Source organism: Drosophila ananassae (genome assembly GCF_017639315.1).
Source record: "Drosophila ananassae strain 14024-0371.13 chromosome 4 unlocalized genomic scaffold, ASM1763931v2 tig00000061, whole genome shotgun sequence".
Classification (NCBI taxonomy): domain Eukaryota; kingdom Metazoa; phylum Arthropoda; class Insecta; order Diptera; family Drosophilidae; genus Drosophila; species Drosophila ananassae.
Genome location: NW_025319038.1, coordinates 4020447 through 4042073, shown reverse-complemented (window position 1 = coordinate 4042073; position 21627 = coordinate 4020447). Strand labels below are relative to the sequence as shown.

Below are 21627 nucleotides of genomic sequence, written 5' to 3'. Positions count from 1 at the left end.
ACTTTTGCTAGTACCCAAAAAGTCACTTCCAAATTCAGAAAATAAAAAATGGCGATTAGTAATAGATTATCGTCAAATTAATAAGAAACTCTTATCTGATAAATTTCCACTCCCTAGAATTGATGACATTTTAGATCAACTAGGTAGAGCCAAGTATTTCTCATGTCTCGACTTAATGTCCGGTTTTCACCAAATTGAACTCGAAAAAAATTCACGAGATATAACATCCTTTTCAACGAACAATGGTTCATATCGTTTCACGCGATTACCATTCGGTTTAAAAATAGCACCAAACTCCTTTCAAAGAATGATGACTATAGCTTTCTCTGGATTGGAGCCTTCCCAAGCATTCCTTTACATGGATGACTTAATAGTCATAGGTTGTTCCGAAAACCACATGCTCAAGAACCTAACTGATGTTTTCGAGAAATGTAGGAAACACAACCTAAAGTTACATCCCGAAAAATGTTCATTTTTCATGCATGAAGTCACCTTTCTAGGACATAAATGCACAAATAAAGGAATCTTGCCCGACGACAAAAAATACGACGTCATTCAAAATTACCCAGTCCCACATGATGTGGACAGCGCTAGACGATTCGTTGCATTTTGCAATTATTACAGACGTTTCATAAAGAATTTTGCAGAATACTCCCGTCACATAACAAGATTATGTAGGAAAAATGTAAAATTCGAATGGACAACAGAATGTCAAAACGCTTTCGAACATCTAAAAACAGCATTAATAAACCCAACTCTGTTGCAATACCCAGATTTTAGCAAAGAATTTTGCATAATCACAGATGCTAGCAAATACGCTTGTGGAGCAGTACTAACTCAGAATAAAAATGGATTACAGCTTCCAGTTGCATACGCATCAAGATCCTTTACAAAGGGTGAAAGCAACAAGAGCACTACAGAACAAGAATTAGCAGCTATTCATTGGGCAATAACATACTTCAGACCATATATTTATGGTAGACACTTCACTGTCAAAACAGACCACAGAGCACTCACCTATTTATTTTCAATGATAAATCCCAGTTCAAAACTAACACGAATGAGACTTGAATTAGAGGAATATAATTTTACAGTAGAGTATCTAAAGGGTAAAGATAATTATGTAGCCGATGCGCTATCCAGAATAACAATTACGGACTTGAAAAACATAAATTTAAATATTAAAATTCTGAAAGTCACTACCAGAAACCAAAGTAGACAAAAATCCTGCGCAGGAAAAGAAAAAATAGAATTGCATAAGCAATCCATAGAAAAAGCTTCAAAGCCCAACGTATATGAAGTCATTAATAATGATGAAGTACGTAAAGTAGTGACCTTGCATGTAAATGACAATATGTGTTTATTTAAGCACGGAAGGAAAATTACAGCAAGATATAATGTTAGCGATTTGTATACTAATGGAACCCTTGACTTAGGTCAATTCTTTCAAAGGCTTGAAAAGCAAGCCGGTATGCACAAAATCAGCCAACTTAAGGTGGCACCGTGGGAAAATATCTTTGAACATGTTTCAATTGATAATTTTAAAAATATGGGCAATTATATATTGAAATCATTAAGAGTAGCGCTACTCAACCCGGTGACCGTAATAAAAAATAATAAAGAAAAAGAAGCTATATTGTCTACATTTCACGATGATCCAATACAAGGTGGTCATACAGGCATTACTAAAACCTTGGCCAAGGTCCAGAGGCACTATTACTGGAAAAATATGTCCAAATACATAAAAGAGTACATAAAGAAATGTCTCAAATGCCAAAAGTCAAAAACAACTAAACACACTAAGACCCCATTAACTATAACTGAGACTCCACAAAGAGCTTTCGATAGAGTAATTGTGGATACGGTTGGTCCACTACCAAAGTCAAACAATGGAAACGAATATGCAGTAACACTCATATGCGATCTAACCAAATACCTGGTAGCGATACCAATACCAAATAAAAGTGCAAATACGGTAGCAAAAGCTATATTTGAAGATTTTATTCTAAAGTACGGTCCAATGAAGACGTTCATTACGGACATGGGAACGGAATATAAAAATTCAATTATTGAAGGTCTATGTAAAAATTTAAATATTGAAAACATAACTTCTACTGCACATCATCACCAAACTGTAGGTACCGTGGAGCGAAGCCACAGAACACTCAATGAGTACATTCGTTCATACATCTCAGTTGACAAAACAGATTGGGATGTATGGCTACAATACTTCGTCTATTGCTTTAACACGACCCCCTCGATGGCACATGACTATTGTCCATACGAGCTAGTTTTTGGTAAAACTTCAAATTTACCTAAGCATTTTAATAGCATAGAAAACATAAAACCTCTTTATAATATAGAAGATTATGCTAAGGAATCAAAATTCAGATTAGAACAGGCATTTAAGAGAGCCAGACTAATGCTAGAAGCTCATAAAATAAAACAAAAAATTAATTACGACAAAACTAGTTTAGATTTTGAGTTAAAACTAGGAGATAAAGTCTTATTAAAAAATGAAACAGGACATAAGCTAGATTTTAAATATACAGGCCCCTATAAGGTAGAACAAATAGGAGATAGGGATAATATAACTATAGTAGACAATAAAAATAAAAAACAAATAGTACATAAAGATAGATTAAAACTTTTTATTTCATAATCAATCAACATTCTATAAATATATCACGTATGGCCATACATAAAAAAAAAAAAATATAAAACAAATAAAAACAAAAAAAAAGAGAAAAATAAGCATACCAAATATAACACCAAAAAAAAAAATTATTGTTAACATCATTTATTAAAGTTTGTACAATCTATGTTAGAAAATAACTTCATTATATTACGTTATTTTTCAAAAGGAGGGAGATGTAATATGCACATATATGCACTATTAATATTATATATATATCGACCACCCACTGTACCAAGAGTACTTAAAGGGTACACACTGTAACACTTTGTCGCAGTGTTTATGTTGTCCAAGGTCTCGGTCATAAACCTAAGTGCACCGAAATATGAGTCGCCCGCTGTGCCTTTGCTGCAGGCCGAAAAGTGCATATGTCCGCATATACGTAACACGAGTGGACCTTATGCATGTCCACATACCTCCGCCTAAGCGAACCTAACATAAATATATATTCATATATAAATATTTAAGAAATACATAAACGTCTCTCCGCTGCCGCTTTGGGCAGCGCAGCTACGAGACTTTAGACCTCCTTAACTCATAAGTATAATTGAAAATTCAGAAACTCCCATGAGCTCGGAGCGGCAACAACGGCTGCTCCGAATAACTAAACATTGACACTGAATAAAGCAAACCAACAACCCAACTCAAATGATGTGCCTTATACTTATTACAACAAATCTGGGGAGCCTTTGATGGAACACAACAAGGGCCAAGAGATCTTCAGGAGGAATTTCAAGCAGAGTAACTTCGCTGTAGGATATAATGCCAAGCTTGGGCCTAGGTATATTAAAGCTAGAGTTCGGAGGAGAACAGGAAGAGCTACTTACGAGCTGGAGGACATGCAAGGGCGAGCGATAGGTACCTATCATGCCAAAGACTTGAAGCAGTAGTTCTCGCCTCCGTGGTTTAGCTAAACAGGATCGTTCGAGACCCTGTTCTAGCTCTTGAGAAGGGGGCATTTTGTAACGTCGGCGATAGGTCGACCGGGTTGGCATCCCGGGAGTGCGGTTTTTCGGCCTTTCTGGCAGCCCGATCGCGTAATAGGACCCTATTCAGCGTTTCGTGGAGGGAATGATCGATCTGGTAACGCGCTCAAAGCTAAGGTTAGGGAACCGCGTGGGAGCGGCGTTCTTTTAAAATTTAACCACGAAACAAGCAAGTTCGTGCAAGCAAGGAGAGGCATCCGGAAATTTTCGAGCAACTGCAGCGTAGTTTTACCCGCTGAGGAACCATCGTGCTGGTGCAGGACCAGCAGGCATACAGAAAGAGGGCCGCAAGCGGCAATTTGGCGGTGTACGTACTGCTCAGTCGAGGCAAGGCGCGATCGTAGAAGCTAGGTGAGTTTTAAGATTGGTCATGGTTATGCGAGCCTGACGTAGGTGTTTTCGTTTAGCTAGGTCAGGGGTACCAGCGTGCGAGCTAGACCCCTGGTGGCAGAGAGGCGTAGTGCGAGCAACGCTTGGCCAGAAGAAGAAGAGAAGAGCGGGTCACAGTTGCGGCGCGAATCTCTCAGTCAGGCCGCCCGCGAGGCGGGGCTGAGGGGAGTCATCAAAACCGAGTAGGAGCTGGAAAGACAGTGAGCTCGACCTGAGCTGAAGCAGTCGGAGCGTTCGCCACGCTTTAAGGGGCGCTCCGCCGGAGATCCGGATAGGGTTCGGCCCTAACCTCGCAGGAGTCGCCATAAAGTAAGCGCCATCCTGGAGTAGTGAAGGAAGACGGAGTGCTGGCGGCGCTTTAAGCAGCAGCCCGTCGATCACAGGAGCAGGCGTCATCCTGGAGGAGTAAAGACAAGGACGGAGTGCTGGCGGCGCTTTTAAGGAGCGCGCCGTCGAACGGAGGAGTCGCCGCAAAATAGGCGAACTTCTATAGGAGCAGTAGCGGAAGCGGAGCGCTGGCTGCGCTTTAAAGGAGCGTTCCGTTATTCGGAGGAGCAGGCGTGGACTAACCTTCAGCCGTAGGATAGGAAGCAGGGACAGGGCGCTTGCGGCGCTTTCAAGAAGCACTTTGTCGATCAGGAGAGCGGAGAGACTCGACCGGCTGATGGCCTAACGGTGCCGGAAGCGGAGAAGAAGCAGTAGTGGGCGGAGATTCCGCGTCAGAGTTCTGCCACTGGCTGTATGTTTTGTTGTTGGCATTGTTGACGGGTTAGGCAAAGGCCCTCCCGAATTGCATATTATCTTTTCCAGCCTCGAGTAGTGGAAGCGCTTCAACAACTCGTCGCGGATGTATTGAGTGAGTAATCCTAAATCTATGCCAAGCCAGCAGAAGTGATACGGAATTCTCCGATCAATATTTTCCCTCGTTTTCCGAGTTCCAGCCCAAGAAGCTTCACCGGTTATACAGTCAACCCCACGCGTGGTCTTTGTAGTAGCGCTCTCTTAGTAGCTAAAATCCGATGTCATGATATTGAACGCGAGTCCGCAAATCCTGCCAAATCAAATTTAAGTTCACAAATCTTTAGCGATAAGATATTATTAAGCATAGTCAGAAAGATCATACATTGGAGTATTAGAATAGTTAGGAAGCTAGGATAAGGATGTCATCTAGAATTTTAAGGTCTTTTGTTAAGGAATAAAACAATGAAGTTTATCATGGAGTAAGAAAACATATTTCGGCTCGTTTGGGTCGCCACCGCCCTGCCACCAACCTATGCCATGTGCCTTCTTGGGGATTTCCGAAGGATCCTAATGAACTCTGGTCTGAGGAGCTCAGGTTTGACCCACGCTGTTCGTGGGGTCGCGCACGCATCATCATCGATTCAATTTATGATTCCCGAGGCAGCATCGAGGGGAGAGAAGGGGGTGTACCAGAACCCACCCACTAGCCGGCGAGATCTGGCCGGACACAGCGTGCAACTCCCTCCTCTCGTCCGATATATCCAGAGATGCCACCTCACTGTTCGTTACATAAATCAAAGCAACTAGTGACAGTTACACATAAAGAATATACAAAAACCAAAAATAAAATAAAAATCAAATAATAGAGTTGCTCGCGACGGTAGTGATGTGAACTTTAAAAACAATAAACAAAAAAAGGAAAACAATTTAAAGTCCGCGTCGCGAAACAACAATTTTATTTATCAACTGACAACTGGACTTTGTCAGCATCTTTATTAACTGGAAGGAAACATCGTCATGTAAATATTTGCCAAATAAAATAGACAAACTGCCAAAAATTATTTTATATATTTTGTGCATAAATAATTTGATGTACACACAAATAGATGCAGCGGTGAACTTATCATTAATAGTTGATAATTAATAATTTTTTTTTTATTATAAAAAATAAAACACTATAATTCGCAGTATTTTGCAGTAAATTTAAAAAAAGTAATATTTATTAAATTAATTAATTATTGTCGTTTTCATTTTTTCTACCGAAATTAAAATAAAAAGGTATTTATTTTTAAAAAATTATAAAAATACAGGGTGCGCCATCTTTTATTACGGGATGTGAATTTGCTATACCATTTTAAAAAAACATCCGATTTTCACAAATGAGGTATTTTTATTGAGTTATTATTATTATTTACTAATTTTTTGTCCAAACATTTTCAAAAAGTTACTTGGTTTGGGATAAATTAGGGTGAAAGTAAAAAAATTTTGAATCACTAAAGTTGGGCTGGTGGAGACAATTTGGTCCCAAGATAGAAAAATTTTATTTATTCTTTTTTATTTTTCTATATTATTTTACTTCCAAAGACGCATCGATTGGTACCTCAACCAACCCGATCCGACATTTCGTTCAGAAGTTATTTAAAAATTCGATTTCTACAACTTTTTCCAAATGAAGGCAGTTTGTCTGTTTGCACTATTTTTTTTTTTTTTGCAATCCTTAAAATAAAATTGAGATGTTTGTTACTGAAGTATGAGCAAGATTTGTTCTACAACGTAAGTTTACAAATAACTTAATTTTACGATAAAAAATTAAAAAATTCATTACTTCATAATCAAGGAAGATATTACACCGTGCTTAACACCGTTAAAAAGGTTTTTTAAATACACAGGCCAACAGCAGAACTCTACAGATTTTAGGAAAAAAAAATCTTCTATTGGAAAGTGTTTTGGAAAAAATCATAGAAGCACAAAAATAAATGTGGAAAATCGGAGATTTCAACTTTGGATGAGTATTTCAAAGATATGGTAACTGTTAGATGCAATTTTTTAATTTGAGTAGGGACACATACATTTCAAAAATGATATGTACTAGAAACAATGATTGTCATCGCCATTACACGGCCTGCATAATTCAATATATGGTAAAATTTGAGAAATGTTTTTTGCGTATTTGCGTTTACCATCATTGTTTTTCCAACTAAAATTAAAAAATGATATCTAGCAGTTACCATATCTTTCGAATACTCATCCAAAGTTAAAATCTCCGATTTTCCACATTTATTTTGTGCTTCTATGATTTTTTCCAAAACATTTTCCAATAGAAGATTTTTTTTCTTCCTGAAATGTGTAGAAAACTCGAAATAATTTTATTGAATTTATTATAGTTTAACTAACAATATTTTCTTCAATTAAATAGAAGCACATTAATGAATCTAGAAAATCGAAGGTTTCACTTTTGGATGAGTATTCCAAAGATATGGTTACTGCTAGATGCCATTTTTTTTATTTTAGTTGGTATACATACAATAAAAACAACGGCCTACACAATTCAATATATGGTAAAATTTGATAAATTTCTTCTCTTAGGTGTACCGCCTATATAAGGATAGGTAGAAAACCAAGCGCAGGCATGCAACTGGTGCGGAGGCGTGGGCCATTGGTCAAGTGGGTGCAGGAATCTCAGAAATTTTCTCTGTAGGATGTGCAGCGCAATAGGGGTAAGAGCACAGAGTGCTGCCAAAGAGCGGAAAATATCACGGGGTGCTGCTTCTCAAAACTAGTTGCAGGATTATCAGGAGACGATCAGCAGTTGGCTGCGGTCATCAAGGTCGGAAGAGCAGAAATTAAGGCCATGATAGACGGATATCGAAAAAGCTAGCGGAGAACCCGGGAGTCGCCGGTGAGCGAGTATCAACAAGGAGACTGGTAAAGTTGGCCAATGGGAGCCACACAGAAGCTTGAATGCTACTCCAGACGACGGTAAGCTTTGGCAACAAGGAAAACAATTGAACATGTTAGTGTTGCCAGACATGGGAGACAGCGCGGTGGAATTTCCTCGCAGGATTTGGCATAACAATAACATGCGCAGGCCACCAAGTCACGATCTCCAGAAGAGAGAGATGGAGCGGATGCCTGGAAGATAGGCTGTCGATAGCTATAACTGGATCCTCGGAGAAATGGAAGAGCGAGCGGGACAAAAAGTATATTGAGGAGCTAGTGGCGTTCATGAAGGACGACATCCCCATAAAACAAAGATAATATCCGAAGAACCCCAAAATACAGGGGGATCAATGCAAAGGTAGGAAAGCTGCTGGATGGAAGGGATGCATCGAGCCTTTGAATAGCGCTTATAGCTCACCCATCGTTATGATAAAGAAAAAGACGGGTGTAGCATGATTAGATAAAAATAGATATATTAATAACGAAAACAAACTGACGTCTAGTATAAGTTAACATAGGGCGGAGAGATTTGCGCTCCCTTAAGCTAGGCTTAAGTTTTATTATTGAATGCATATCGAATTATAATTTGCATATCGACGAAAAGATTTTCTTTTTCGTCGTTTTCGAAAGTTTTTGTTAAGATAAAATAATATCTGTTGGGACTTGTGCCAGCAGATGTTGGGTCTTGTGCCAGCATCAAATATCATAATTAGTTCTATTTAAGTCTCTCAGTGTAACTAGCCGCAGCGGTCCACTAATTGCCCGTTTTCAGCTGTTCCATATTCTTCGTTTCTCCCAGATTCGCATGCACTTTGTTGTTCTTTTGTAGCGCATGCACTTTGGAAGCTTTGATAGAGCTTCTGCGCAAGCTCTTAGGTTTTATTCACTTGTATATTCGGCGTTGATTGGATCGGCCGCTGCATTTGTTTTGGGGTTAAATTGACCCATAATAAATTGTATTGTAAATTAAACCTCGTCTTATTAATTTTGTCGCTATTAAAACGCTGATAGCTCAACAATATCATTTAACATTTTGGCGCCCCCGGTTAGACTGTGTTTATTATAATTTAATAAATCAAAGCAACTAGTGACAGTGACACATAAAGAATATACAAAAACCAAAAATAAAATAAAATCAAATAATAGAGTTGCTCGCGACGGTAGTGATGTGAACTTTAAAAACAATAAACAAAAAAAGGAAAACAATTTAAAGTCCGCGTCGCGAAACAACAATTTTATTTATCAACTGACAACTGGACTTTGTCAGCATCTTTATTAACTGGAAGGAAACATCGTCATGTAAATATTTGCCAAATAAAATAGACAAAGTGCAGCCAAAAATTATTTTATATATTTTGTGCATAAATAATTTGATGTACACACAAATAGATGCAGCGGTGAACTTATCATTAATAGTTGATAATTAATAATTTTTTTTTTTTATAAAAAATAAAACACTATAATTCGCAGTATTGCGCAGTAAATTTAAAAAAAGTAATATTTATTAAATTAATTAATTATTGTCGTTTTCATTTTTTCTACCGAAATTAAAATAAAAAGGTATTTATTTTTAAAAAATTATAAAAATACAGGGTGCGCCATCTTTTATTACGGGATGTGAATTTGCTATACCATTTTAAAAAAACATCCGATTTTCACAAATGAGGTATTTTTATTGAGGTATTATTATTATTTACTAATTTTTTGTCCAAACATTTTCAAAAAGTTACTTGGTTTGGGATAAATTAGGGTGAAAGTAAAAAAATTTTGAATCACTAAATTTGGGCTAGTGGAGACAATTTGGTCCCATGATAGAATATTTTTCTTTATTCTTTTTTATTTTTCTATAATATTTTACTTCTAAAGACGCATCGATTGGTACCTCAACCAACCCGATCCAACATTTCGTTCAGAAGTTATTTAAAAATTCGATTTCTACAGCTTTTTCCAAATGAAGGCTTATTGAAATCAGTAGATCATACCATGTTTTAATTTTGGATTTAAAGAAAAACTGGAAATAATTTTATTGAAATTATTATAGGTGGTAAAACAATATTTTCGTCAATTAAATTGGAGTTTTTAATCTCATATTTTCAAAAAGTCATGGCTATCTACAACTTCTGTAAAGCTTTACGAAACAAGCTGAACCTGCAATAGATACGTTTTGAACAAAGAAACACTTTCAGATAGCCATAACTTTTTGAAAATATGAGATTAAAAACTCCAATTTTATTAAATAAAATATTGTTTAACCACCTATATTAAATTCAATAAAATTATTTCGAGTTTTTCCTTAAATCCAAAATTAAAACATAGTATGATCTAATGATTTCAATAAGAAAATAAGAATCTTCCATAGAAAAATGTTTGGGGAAAAATCATAGAAGACCAAAAATTAATGTTGAAAATCTGAGATTTCAACTTTGGATGAGTATTCCAAAGATATGGTAACTGCTAGATACCATTTTCTAATTTTAGTTGGTACACATACATTTCAAAAATGATATGTACTAGAAACAATGATGGTCATCGCCATTAAACGGCCTAAATAATTCAATATATTCAATATTAGATGCAATTAATTCAATATTAGATGCAATTTTTTAATTTGAGTAGGGACACATACATTTCAATCAGAGACTGAGGAATTAAGCCAGGTTTCAGTAAGTGCAATAGCATCAAAATCAAAAGAAGCACTCTTAGTAAAAAATTGGCTCAATTTACCCAGAATACTTCGAACGTTTTGGTAGCAGTAAGAAAATACGCTATTACTCAGTTTTTTGGAGCTGAATCGACATAGTTGGGATTTAGAGGATCTTTGGCTAAAAATTCATGAATAATACTGTGCTTAGGCCAGGCTGATAGATCAAGTGCTTTTTCAAAGTAGGATTCAGGAATTACAATTTTAAAAGAGGATATACTACGCTTATTTTTAAAATTAAACTTAAAGACCGCTAATTCATTAGGAGCTACCTTAAGATGGTTTGAGAAGTGACTCCTGACATCATCCACAGTGGCGTCCGGCATGAGGCGGGATACAAATAACGCTTTACGAGGTGCAACAGCTCTAAGCGAAAGCCCAGAGGATCTTAACACAGGCGCCACACTAGTGAGAGGCCTAGGAGACGGTGCCACTGGAACCTGCAGGTTTTCAAACGATGGAGGATCCAAGACAATAGGTGGACCAAGTCTCCTTGACGATTCCATTGGCTGACTTGGTGAATGGATCACTTCCACAGGCACAACAGTAGGCGATGAAGTATTAGGCGTTAAAAAAGTATCCGAATGAATCGCATGAGAGGCAGAAGTACCCAATAAAGTGACCCCCATCGGGTTGTTGTTTGGCATTTTTCTCCTTGGAGATTCACTTAATAACTTGAGACCAAGGAATTGGGTCTCAAGTGTAAGGAATTGCTCATTAAGTGCAAAAAATTTCTTACGGACATCTAAAAAGCCGTTTCTCGTCTGCTTCATGAAAGTCCGCATCTCAGACTCAATCTCTCTACAGGCAATACAAGACCATGTCAGACCAATATTCTTTGTGATAAGATCGCTTATCCGTCCATTGTGCCCACCACCAGCACATTTAATATGTGAGCAGTTGTTACAAAGCCAGCAGGACAGATACGAGTCACCAGTGATGCATCCTCCAAACTCGCATTTCTTAGCAGTGCAAATTAGACTCATTATTGACTGAGATTTGTCCACTGTAGTGAGAGCGAGAATAGATCAATTAGAAATTTGTGGGAGAGAGGCACGTTCGGATCAGGCACGTCGAAGAGAAGAGGTCACAAAAGAGATACGCCGTGACGAATAACCGCTTGAGAGTAACAATGATGTAACGGGATTACTTGACCTGAGAATAGAACTCAGGAAGGGAATATATAAATTAATTAAATTAAGGTGGGGATAGTTATATGTTCTTCGCTGGAGAGGATGACTTCAGGGATGAGGATAGTTGTATGTTCTTCGCTGGAGAGGATGTCTTCAGTGGAGGGTGATTTGATATCCCTGGCGGTTGCCTAGGGTTCTTCCTTCTGACAGGAGGTTATGTTGGGAGTTATTAACTCCGTTGTTACCGCCCTTGAGGCTGAGTAACCAATCAAGTACAAGTGAATTGAATTTTAAGGCTTGTGCCGGAGTTTTGGTAAATGAGTTCTTTATTGTGTGAGACTCAAGTACAAACTGAAACTTAAAGCTAACAAAATGTATTTCATAGCGGCCACGCAAATATGCAGTGTTCGCCGGCTATGCACGAGCATCCGGCCAGACGCTGTGTCAGCAGTTTGGCCAGAGCGAGCTCTTAAGTAATCGGACATTGCCGTTGCGCGGTTAACTTCAGTTAACTACTCCCCCTTCAAGAATGAGGCCGCCCTCGGCCGACCCTATTTGGGCGATCATCTCCTTTAGTTGGGCCGCGGTTCTTCGGGCCTGAGTGACCCGCCGATAGGCCAAGCCGATGCAAATCAAAGCGCAGCATATTACTCCCGCAATGAACACCATCTGATATATTTGATGATGGTTGATCTTCTCCCCGAACTCCTTGATGTGTTCCAAGTTACGTTCACTCAGCCGGACTGAGAACGTTGCGTTCCATAGTGACGTTTAGGGAAGGCGAGCTGGCCACTCCTGGAGCCCTCTTCTGGGCTGTGTCATGGTTGACCAATCGGGTTTCGTTGACGGTGGCACCTTCTTCAAAGGTGACGAGGTATGTGCCCCTTATTTGGGCACAGGTGCCATTATCCATACACACTCGAGCCGGGCTATCATTTATGATTACAATCCCCTCATCAACAAAGGTGATGGGGTGTAAATCGCTTTGCTGGATCTCGCAATGTGCCGTGCCTCCAGCGTGGAGCACTTGAGAGCATGATCTTCTTCGCGCCAGCCGACAAAATGTAGCCCCTGCTGTCAAAGAGCAGTTTTCTACCGTGTGGATATTGCCGTCGCATTCAGCAATGATATTGTCCTCTAGCGGTGATCTTGTTGCAGGCCGAATTAATCTTTGGAAACTTAATAATAAAGTGTAAGATGTTATTGGATTGTAATATCTTAACGGACGATACGGACATAACATCCCTAATCGCGGTCTCGGTGGGCTCTTCCATCCACACACCTTCCAGGTCTGCATGATCTAAGATGCTAGGGCTAACGACATTAACTTTGGCAAGAGCTACTGCCAGTATTAAACCCTGCAGCTCCATTGTTATCATCCTATTTCGTGTTAAAAGCATCTCGAATAGGTGCCCTGTATCAATTTGGGATTTTTTAGCTGACCCCAGAAGTTGGTTGACGGTAGCGGACATTTTTTTAATTTGAATTTTTACCTTGTTGTAAATATTGACCTGTCTATTGTTTGCATTTGTTAATTCGAATTATCTAAATTTAATCTGCATGTGCTGTAAGTTTTATTGAAATTGGGTTGCCCACCACCAAAGCGTGATTAAAATAATGGAAGCAAAACTTATGCCAAGTGGCTACAAAAAATGGATAATAAAAAATTATCAGGCGAGGGGTAATATAGTCACGCTCGGCCTACCTAAGGTTGTCTTTGTGGACCACCCTCCCCTTAATGAGGGCTATGGTCCCCATGTCCGCTTCAACGGCTTTTTCTTCACACAAAGGTGAGAGTTTGTTGCCCAGGCGTTTGTTGGACTTCACTAGGACTTTTTCGCCAACCTCGAACACTCTATTTTGTCGGGAAGCGTTTTCCCTGTTTCGGAGCTTGTCCTGGGCTATTTTAATCTTATCCTGTATTTCGTATTGTGGCCCATTTGATTGAGTCTGAACCACGTCAGCCGGCCTCTTGTCGATGACCGAATGGATAGATTTGTTGTATTTGGTTGTAGCCAGTGGGATCAGCTCTCCGGTATCGCTGATGCCTTTGTCGATTTTAAGGCATCTAGCAAGCTCTACCAGAGTGCTGTGGAAGCGTTCCACCTGTCCGGTTGAGACACTGTGGAGGGGCGGAGCATTTGAAATGCTAACGCTGAAGTGGTTTTCCAGTATGGCCACGATGGTGTGCGAGTTCAACGATGGTTCGTTGTCGCAATATATGACCTTTGCCTTGGGAAAAATGTTCATCAGCTGTAGTAGCGCTGGTTTGAGGTCCTCTATGGATATAGAGGGGACCGGTTGGACGACGGCAAATTTCGAGAATTTGTCGATGCACGTAAGGAAATACTTTTTATCCGTGGAGAAGATGTCTATGTGTAGCATTTCTCCTACATGAGATGGGATTGGTGTTTCGCCAAGCTCCTGTTTCTTTGGATGTCTGTCGTATTTAGCCTTGGCGCAAGTATTATAACTTTTCCTTCTTTAGTTATTTAGGCCAGTAAATAAACCATATTTATTGAAAATCAACCTCGTGTTTATTTACTCTCAGCTTTTAGGTTATATGTTTAGTTTTGATTCGATACTATATATGATATTATATTATAAGCGCTCTCTTACTTGGCGGGTATTTTTGAATTTGAAACATTTATCTTTAACACTTTCCCTTGTGAAAATTCAAAAATAACAATTCAATTGACAGACTTGAAAATTTTATGACTCTATATAAAGCAAAATAAATGGTGTTTTTCTCCTTCAGAAGAGTCCAATCTTGTTGCAAAGAATCCGCTTTGAATCGGATTTGTCATCATATCTGCGAGTTGTTCTTCAGTCGGGATTTGTTCGATTCCAAATTCTCCCTCAGCAATTCTTTCCCTGATGAAGAAATGCTTGTTGGCTATGTTCTTAGTCCTGCGATGGAATTCGGGGTTTTGGGCCAGTCTCATGGCAGCAGTATTATCGACCTGGAGAATCGGGGCTCGGTCCAATCTGTCGATTTCCTGAAACAATCTTTTAAGCCAAATTATTTCTTTTGCAGCTTCATTGGCTCAGCCTCTGTAGTAGAAATGGCCACCATGGCCTGCCTTTGACTTTTCCATGAAATTGCTCCTGAGGCAAACATGATGATGATCCCTGATGTAGATCTCCCAGTCTTCGTGCAGCCACCAAAGTCAGCATCGCTGTAGCATTCGAGGATTCCTTTCTTCTGTTTCCGATAGACATCCCAACGTTGATTGTTCCGGAAATATAACGGAAAACCCTCTTAACTTGTGCAACGTTTTCTTTTGTAGGATTTTCAAGCGTTCTTGAAAGAAATCCGATGCTGAAAGCCAAGTCTGGCCTAGTTCCAAGCATGAGGTACATGAGGGCTTCGATGGCTTGGCGATAAAGGAACGCAGTCGTCTCTGATTCTTTCCCTGTTGTCGTAATTTCCAAAGCCTTGAGAAGTGGGATTGAAACAGCTTTGCAATCCGAGAATCTGAATCGCTCCAAAATCCTTGTGGCATATCTTGTTGACTAATTTTTAGTCCTTTTTCTTGTTTCTTGATTTCGAGTCCCAAGAAGCACTCAGCCTTGTTGGAGACAATTTTGAACTCTTATTTTAACTCGTCCAAAAATTCTTCCAAATCTTGCGTGTCTGTTGCTGCGGCGAGTCCGTCATCTACGTAAACAACGAGTAGAATCTTTTTGCCATTTCTTTCCCTGACGTAGAGACATGGATCTGCCTCGCTGACTTTGAAATTGTGTTTCCGCAGGAAACCTCCGAAGCGTTCTTGCCAACATCTCGGCCCTTGCTTAATCCCGTAGAGACTCTTCTTCAATCTGCAAACAAGCCCCTGTCCTTGCTCGTATCCCACAGGTTGTTGCATGTAAATTTTCTTGTCGTCCAATTCACCGTATTGAAAAGCTGTCGAGACGTCAAACTGGAACAAAAACATATCATTTTTGGCTGCAACGCTCAACACTGAGCGGATTGTTTCCATTCTTGCTACAGAGCTAAAAGTTTGGTCGTAATCAATCCCTCGTCTCTGGGCGAATCCTTTGATGACCAAGGGAGCTTTGTATTTGTCGATACTTCCGTCGGGGTGGGTTTTGACTCGATAGACCCACTTGCACGGAAGTGCTTTCGATCCTCTGGGGAGTCTTGTCAAGCTCCAAGTTTCATTCTGATTTAAAGAATCAATTTCCCTGTCCATTGCCTTTTTCCACTCGACGTTGCTGTTGATGGCTTCATGGAAGGAATCTGGACTCTCCAGCACAAAATTCTCGGCTGCTGCTACGTAGTCATCCATATGCTCCGGTCTCTTCAACTTCGAACGATCCCTCAACCGCATTGATTGCATTTTTCTCTTGTTGTTTTCTTCGTCAAAGCTTGTTTCTACTTCGGATTCGTAATTGTCTTCGCTTCCTGTTTCGGCTGTGTCTTCACTCAAGTCTTGCTCCTGGAGTGTATCTTCATCCTCACGCTTGTGCAAATTCGCGTCTTCTTCTTCCTTGTCTTCGTCCTTGCTCTGGTGCAAGCTCACGTCTTCTTCTTCCTTGTCTTCTACGACGTCCTTGGATCCAAAATCTTGGATAGGTAGGTTGACGCCTGGTTTACAGTTGCTGAATTTCTCTTGAAATTTTACATCCCTCGACACGACTACTTTGTGCTTCTCTGGTAAGTAAATACGATACCTCTCATCGCCGTCGTAACCCACCAGGTACCCCTTTTAAGCTTTTTCGTCCATCTTCTTCCTTTTTTTGGCATGGAATGTGTACATAGCACGTCGATCCTACGAATCGAAGATGTTTGATTCTTGGTTTCTTGCCCAGCCAAAGTTGGTAAGGGCTCAGACCCTTCAACGAAGATTTGATTGAGAATGTAGACTGCTGTGCTGACCAACTCGTCCTATTGAGAATGTAGACTGCTGTGCTGACCAACTCGGCCCAAGTTGCTTCTGGAAATTTTGTTTCTGGATTAGAATACTTGAAAGTTCTCGCCATTTCGACTATCGTTCGATTCTCTCTCTCGACACCACCGTTTTGCTCTGGAGTATAGGGAGCGGTGAGTCGAAAAGTTATACCAGCTTCCTGAAGAGTTTCTCTCACTCCTGCACAGTCGAATTCTCCTCCATTGTCGCTCAGGAATTCTCGAATTGTGTGCCCTTGTTGCTTGGCATGAGAAACCATGTGTCGTAGCACGTCCTTGACCTCTGATTTCTGCTTGACGATGTACCCATATCGAAACCTGGTGAAATGATCCTTAAAAACTACCAAATACCTCTTCTTCTGGAAAGAATCCTCAAATGGGCCGCAAACATCGCCTGACATCAATTCTGGCTTCGTCGCTGGTTTCCTCGTTCTAAATGGCAATCGATGCGCCTTTCCAAGGGTGCAAGGCTCGCAAAAGCTACTCTCAAGCTTGACTTGAATGCCCATTTCTCTTTTGAGCATGTCCTTGATGTGGTTCTTGTCCTGATGTCCCCATCTCTCGTGGTAGAGTTGGAGAATTGAAGTTCCTGAAGTTGCGACGTTGACATCGACGTTTCGTTCTGGAAGTATGAGCTCGATCGCTGCTCTGTAGAGTGTTCCTCCAACTTCTCTGGCTCCAACGAGGAATCTTGTCGTATATTTTGAGGGTGCAAATTAACTAGAAGTTTAAGCCATATTTTATATGAATATTATAAACAATTATTTGGGCACTTGCCACCAAGCTCTTTTGAGTCTTTATAATATAAACATTCCCACACTCGCATCTAGCACCCTAACGGAAGACCAAGCTTGAGAAATGAAATAAACAAATTCCCCCTATTGAGCCGGCCACGGCAAAAACAACATTAGACTAAACATCCGCTAGAATCACGCCACTGCGGCTCCCCTTTTTAAGCATCCGTATTGATACCCAAATTTTCCATGCTGATCACAGCAATCCCATTCGGGAAATTCTCTTCGGAATTCAATTCGTAATATACTTCGGGAAGATCCCGAACCAAGAAGGAAAAGAATCAGCTCAAGCCTGGTCAGTCGGAATCTAGCTTAGGTTAAGATATAATGCCTTGTTAGACTTAAGATCGGAATGAAACCTAATAAAGTTTAAATATATATTTTTTTAAAGTTAAAACCCGTCGTGATTATAATTTGCACTCGGTTGCTGACGACTCGAAACGACTACTTGGATTATTGTCTTGGGCAGCCAAAACTGAAAACAGATTCTTCGTTATATTGGGAACAAACCATACATTTTTCAAAAAAAGAAAAAGAATTTTTTCCATTGACAATCGTTTTGACTTTGATTGTGCCCTGGCCCAAAGCTGACAAGGTTTCATTTCCAGCTGCTCTAATCCAACTCGGATTCTCAAACTTCTCAAAATGCTCGAAATACTTCGCAGTCTTCACAACGTGTTTTATAGCACCGTTGTCTATCCACCAGTCGACCTATGAGTTTGCCTCTGCTGCAAACACGCCATTGTGGACTGAGACGAGAGTTACCGTTGGTTCTGCACAATTTCCTTGTTCAGCATTCTGGTAGCTCGGCTTCGGACGTCCATCCTTCTTCCATTTTATGCAGTTCCTCACCAAGTGCCCCTTTTTCTTGCAATAGCGGCAGGTATCGAATCTCCGACCAGATGCTCCTGAATCCTGATGACGGTCCTTTTGTGCTGTGGTAGAAAAAGCCTTCTGGCTTTCCTTTTCGTCATTTTCTTTTGTTCTAAAATTTCTCTTAAACATGACAATTTGATTAGTTAATTCGTCGAAAGTCTTTTCTTCTTCTTTTGTCAAGAGCATCCAACTTTGACGGAACGTTTCAAAGGTTTTTGGCAAAATATGTAGCGTTTTACAAACAAGTATTAAATCTGGCAGCTCAGTTTTATTTTTGGCCTTTAAAGCTTGATTTAAATCGTTCCATAGACTACGCAATTTTGCTATGTGGGTTGATACATCGTTACATGGATTCAAAGAGAAAGCGAAAAACTCGTTGCATATCCTGAATACCTGGTCCTTCGCTGTTGCTTCAAACCTATTTTTCAGGGCTTCCCACGTATCGTGTGCTGTTGGTACACCAAGTCCGTGACCGCAGTGGTAATCATGGATTTTGCATAGCTGTTGGCCTTACGAAAAAAGTCGCTCTTCTCCTTGTGCTTCTTTTCATCTGCTGTTGAGGCACCTTCTGGCAATGGATCCGGTTTGACGATCTTTCCGTCCAACGCGACGAAAGCACCGTTGTGATAATCTATCAGGTCCCTTATTTTTCTTTTCCAAATCGGTCAATCGGTCGCGCCTGAGAGCTTCGTAACGTGCTTCGCCAAATCCATCGTAATCGAGCAAAATTACCTTTTTTCTTTTACTTTAAACTGAACAAAACGTTCCTGGGCCCATAACCTATTATAACTTTTCCTTCTTTAGTTATTTAGGCCAGTAAATAAACCATATTTATTGAAAATCAACCTCGTGTTAATTTACTCTCTTCGACAGCTTTTTAGGTTATATGTTTAGTTTTGATTCGATACAATCGATATGAATTTAAAAGTTATCGATATGATATTATATTATAAGCGCCCTCTTACTTGGCGGGTATTTTTGAATTTGAAACATTTATCTTTAACTATTTCGTTCGCCATTTTGGTCATTTTTGGGAAGTAGTACTCGGAGTGCACCTGCATCACGTTTTCTTGGGCAGACCTGTGAGCTCTGTTGTGCTCGACAATGAGAATCTCCCGCCTCTCGTCAATTGCAAAAATATCCGTTACTCGGTTTTTGCAGTGCCAAAATTTGGTGGCAGGGAATTGCCGAACCAATTTGTCCTGTACCATTGCTAGCGTGTGCAAATCGCAATGGATGGCGTTTACGCCTTTAGGAACTATCACGTCCGCGAGGTCCTCCAGCAATGACTCCTCGCAAGTGAAGTCAATGTTATGCCGTCTCTTGTTTCCAAAGAGAAAAAAGCTGCGTTTAGACGAAAAGCGAGCTTCCTCCAGAGTTATCTGGTTTTGGAAGCAATTGAGAGGCTTGTCCGTGGATGGGATGGTGTGAGTTAGCGACAGCTCACTGTGGATTGTGGCCGCGCTTGAAAATGCCTCTTCCTCTTCTGCAACGTTGAGTTGTTGCCTCGAGAGGGCATCTGCAACGAGGTTGTCTTTGCCAGGCATGTAATGAACCTTGGCACAACACTCGTCGCCTGATGACGGGTAGTAGGGACTTTCCCCTAAGAAATTAATGACGTCCGAATCATATTCCTTAATGGCGTCGTCGAAAATTTCTTGAGCCGCGCCTGAAGCTGCGGCGGTATATTTCACCCCGGATTCACCTGCGCCCTGCACGGCGTGGTTAACCCTCTGCCTTTTGTGTGGGCCCGATCGATCGGACTCTGCCGGCTTCCTGTTTTGGTATATCGAGGCTAAAGACGGCTTGAGCAACCTAGACATTGAAGGGTCAACATCCATGGGCTCTGGCGTGTTTTCGCGACGCCTGTCGCTGTTCGGAGCGGAGTGCACCTGAGCCTTGTTTGTTGCTTGGGAGTGCCCTTGATAGGACTTTTGTTGGCGATCCTGCGCTTTGGAACTTGGTCCCTGTCCCTATCTTCCAGGCTCTTCGCGAACGATGCTGTGAAGGTGTACCTCTCGTGGTTTGATTCCACTTCTTGAGCCAATGCCAACGCAGTTGGCATGTCCTTCGGCTTTGCCGAGAAAAGGACATCGGAGAGGCCCGAAAAGGGCTGCGCTTGAGGCCCGAAATAAAAATGCGGAGCGCATCATCCCGGAACTTTTCGCATAAAATTCTTGCCGCCGACGCTTCGTACGACATAGTTGCCTTATTAGTAAGCAAGGTGAGTTTTTTCTCGACCTCGTCATAGTATTGCAGAAGCGTGAGGCTTCCCTGTCTGAGGGTACCCATTTCCTGCTCGATAACGTGAATCTGGCGCTTATCACTGTACGCAAAGTCGAGTCGATTTAAAATCGCGTCGAAATTCAGCACTGTGCTAAACGAGGATAGCACGGCATCGGCAGGGCCTCTTATTTTACTCCTAATAATTATAACGGCCTGATAATGGCGAGAGCTATTTACATAGTTCCTAAAAATATAATATGCGGCTACCGCCGCCTGCCGCCAGGAAACGTATGCTTCCTGCGCTCCCGTAAATTCGGGCAGGCACTTGACGGCATCTAGGGGCTCGTCACATTTTACGTTGTCCCTAATTTCTATGGGTTCATACGCTTTGATTATGGGAGCTTCCGGTTGCGCGGGAGCGATTTGTACTGCGTTGACTTGTTCGGTCAGCCGTTGTATAGCCAGGCGAACTTCATTTTCCCTACGTTGGCTCTCAATATTGGTTTCTTAGACGGCATGTTGAACGGCCGTCTGTATAGTGGCTGTCATTTGTTCCATGCTGAAAGCCATTTTCGCGTGTTTGAGTGCACTAGCGTTTGCGCTTTTTGGGGTGGAAGATCTGGCCGGTCTTTCGGACTCGGACTCAGAATCACTGGAAAATTGTCTTACGCTTCTATATCGTCGGAAGGGATTGCTCATGTGGAGCTGCAGTTATGTATAAAACCCGAGAGAAAAATAAATGCAAACAATATTGGGAGGTAGATATCCCAAAAATGGTTTACATAAAAAATTTGTACAAAATTTGTATTGTTATAAAAAATTTGTATAAAAATATAATGCTAAACCGTCAGCCAATTAATGCAAATTATTTAGTTTAAAAAAAAGTTAATGGGGCTGCAGTTTTTTAGCTGTCAGAGTAACACATTTTCTCTACTTTTCTATTTTTTATTTATTAAAACCCATGCAGACTTGAAAGAATTATGAATGAAAATGCTCACTTACATGTTTTTACGTGGGGCGCCAATTAATTAAATTAAGGTGGGGATAGTTATATGTTCTTCGCTGGAGAGGATGTCTTCAGTGATGAGGATAGTGGTATGTTCTTCGCTGGAGAGGATGTCTTCAGTGGGGGGTAGTTTAATATCCCTGGCGGTTGCCTAGGGTTCTTCCTTCTGACAGGAGGTTATGTTGGGAGTTATTAACTCCGTTGTTACCGCCCTTGAGGCTGAGTAA

General features: G+C 40.6%; 1 long non-coding RNA gene across 1 annotated transcript; it reads left to right on the top strand.

Moving 5' to 3' along the window:
- The first annotated feature begins 6522 nt into the window (after nt 1-6522).
- LOC116656363 lies at nt 6523-8280 on the top strand. The gene is made up of 3 exons (XR_004311323.2): nt 6523-6585; nt 7399-7529; nt 7593-8280. It is a non-coding gene; the product is annotated as an uncharacterized LOC116656363 (long non-coding RNA).
- The last annotated feature ends 13347 nt before the right edge of the window (nt 8281-21627 follow it).